Source organism: Aplidium turbinatum, chromosome 5 (genome assembly GCF_918807975.1).
Source record: "Aplidium turbinatum chromosome 5, kaAplTurb1.1, whole genome shotgun sequence".
NCBI classification, from domain to species: domain Eukaryota; kingdom Metazoa; phylum Chordata; class Ascidiacea; order Aplousobranchia; family Polyclinidae; genus Aplidium; species Aplidium turbinatum.
In genome coordinates this window covers 25,642,945-25,645,881 of record NC_137476.1, presented here as the reverse complement: position 1 = coordinate 25,645,881, position 2,937 = coordinate 25,642,945, and the positions used below count along the sequence as shown (strand labels likewise).

The following is a 2,937-nucleotide window of genomic DNA, read 5'->3' as shown; positions in this document are numbered from 1 at the left end:
TCCATCAGTGGTCTACGAATGGCGCAGAAAAACAAGCTGCTGACCATATCATTCTTAAGTATCCTATCTATAAATCACTAAATGGAATACAATATACATGATATATCAGCACTGGATGAAGCTGTATTCTAACTTGGCTTTCTACCACTTGCTATGAATTGCAAACAATCTGCTTTATGCAAAAGAACCATAACTAATATTAAAACTACCAAAAACAAGATAAAAAAGTGTGAATTAAAACTTTTTTTAATTTCACGATTATATTGCATGACAACAAAGATGATGATTTTATTTTTTGCTCGATGTGACCACAAGCATTCTTTATGAGTTAGGCTACAGATAAAACACATAAGATAATTGAAAGAAAGCTGTTCAATCATCGAGTCAGTTGATCCCCGACTCAGTCGTATGCTGGGAAGAGGTGTCGAACCGACGTATTTGCAAACGTCATGCAAACGTTCTCACAACTTATCCACGCAGCCGATAACAAGCAATAATTTCAATGTTACGTTGCAGATTTAGCAATGGTTTTAAAATGTATGATGGGAACGTCACTTTGTTTGTTTAACATTCTGAGTTATCTAACACAACAGATACTCCATTCTCAAGGTGGGCCCACCACGTGTGTGAGAAACTATGATAAGATGAAAGTATCTTCCAGTTACAGGATCGGGAAACCGATTTGTCACGTGCTCTGGTCCATTCTCGTGATATGCTGTAAATGTCTGTAAAAAAGTAATATTCACCAATGTAACTACAACGTTTCACAAAAACTTGTCAGATTTTTAAAAAAATGTTCGGAATATGAAAAGACAATACGTAAAACAACTAAAGTAATTAAAGTTTTCTCATAGCTATTTCACCACGCTTCAAGATTCCGTTATAAAACAATAACTCCATGACAGCCTTTACCAAAATCATTGTTTTAGTTTTCTTTTTATTGAATTGATACAGAAGAAGTTTCATATCTTTCCTGAAAATAGTATTAGATTTTGTATGAAACTTACAATGTTTAGTTTGATAGTTTATGACGTGTTTGTTGAAACAGGGTATTTGATGATGGTCCACTAGTGCAATCCTTGGTTTTACTCGGGAGCAGAAAAGAAATACATCAAAGTTTTGAGCTCTTGAGACTATAGCTACAAATAGTATGCTCGTAGCACAAATTCAAATACGACGTGAGTAGTAACTTTAAATTGTCCGTTTAGTTTTTAATCCTGCTTTATCCAATCCATTCAAAGCCATCACAGACACAGAAAAATCATATCGGTTTCGATCATGCTTCAACGATTCTTATTTTGTCTCTTTATGGCCACCTAAAGATACGGCCTGATTTGTCACATTTTGCAGAAATTTCCAGGTTTTTCTAACTTTGGGCCAGGGATATCTAGAGAAGGGGATATGAAGGCTCACAGCGATTGCCTTATTCTCATGACACTACCAGGGCGGTAGTTTGCAGCGCGTGAAACATGCGGTTCTTTTCAAAATTGCGGAAAGTTTTGTAGTGCAACTAGTACAGTCAGCTACAGAAGACAATTAGTAAATATTACATAGAACATATTTAAAGAATACTTGTTTGGAAAGACAGTTGAAAAGTTACCAAAAAGCTATTTTTCTTAACAAAGCCTTTGCGATAGGCTAAATGTAAAGCAAGTGTACGGGTAGTTGAATTAACAAGTAACCATGAGCATGCAGTGAGTATCCAGGCCTGATGCTAACAGCGCAATGCAGGTTATCATAACAAGATTTATTAAACTACTATCGGTGCCAATTGTCATTTTACGATGAACAGAGATTATTTGCGATGAACAATAGCCCTTCCATTGTCACACGTAATAAAAGCCTTCGTATCCCCTTCTTTAGATATCCCTGCTTTGGGCGAACGTTTAAATAAATTTTTCTAAAAATTAGATTTTTACGCTTTCTTTTCTCTTTTCTCAGGATGACACAATAAGTTTTAATATCCTCACATGTTGAAAAACAAAGAAAATTTGATTTCGAAGATTTTAGTCAGACTGTTAATTTTTCAAAAGCAGTCTGATTTAGCGTTTTTCAACTTACTTTTTCTCATTTGCTGCTGCTTCCCCAAAGCAACAAAAAAGTTTTATGTCAATAGGAAACCGCAAAAAGTAAAAACATCTCAAAAAATATCAGTCAAGCACTAGCAGTAGCCGTAATCAAAATCTGCAAAATGTGACAAATCAGGCCGGATCTTCAGGTGGCCATGGTCTCTTCTACCTTTTATAGGCCACTGACCTTGTTATGTTGTGGTAAGTCATACTTTTCGCTTTAATAGTGGGAAATGAATATGACTGAACTGAAACCGAAAGCTCCTACAGTAAAAGCATCCAAGTCAAACTTACTTTGTCACCTCCTGTGGAAGTTTGAACGACTTGAAGTTGGCTTGTTGAATTTCTATACGACATTTTAAATCCGGTTACATAAAAAGTACCAACATTATCTTGTGTATGTCCTTGGGTTATTACTCCGACGATTCGTGTAGGAATCAAAAAATCTACCTGCAGCCAAGCCCCAACATCTGCAAAGCAAAACTTCTCATTTATCCAGCTTGATAGTGCTTGCATTTGGCGTTTTGCAAAAGCTTAAATAGCGTATGATCTATTTGCATTGCTTGCATTTGGCGTTTTGCAAAAGCTTAAATAGCGTATGATCTATTTGCATTGCATTCAAATAGTGGTTACAAGAGTAGGTGCTCACTGCCTACCTACAATCCCTCCTCGGTCTGCCTCAATCATACTTGCAATTGTTTCTTGTTGTTTTTTGATTTATTGAGTTAGCGAGTTGGGATAAAACCTGATTTTGTATAAACTTATAATGGCTTTAACAACGATAACTTAAATCCAAAATCTGTGGTACACATTGGCATTTCTCTAGCTTGGTATTTCGATAATGAAAATAAACTCAACACAAAAGCAA

At 35.8% G+C, this 2,937-nt stretch overlaps 1 long non-coding RNA gene across 1 annotated transcript; it reads right to left on the bottom strand.

Moving 5' to 3' along the window:
* Positions 1 to 286: 286 nt before the first annotated feature.
* LOC145769881 (uncharacterized) lies at positions 287 to 2,535 on the bottom strand. Its single transcript, XR_014289109.1, has 2 exons — positions 2,364 to 2,535; positions 287 to 725 (listed from the first exon to the last, which is right to left on the bottom strand). It is a non-coding gene; the product is annotated as an uncharacterized LOC145769881 (long non-coding RNA).
* Between the last annotated feature and the right edge of the window lie 402 nt (positions 2,536 to 2,937).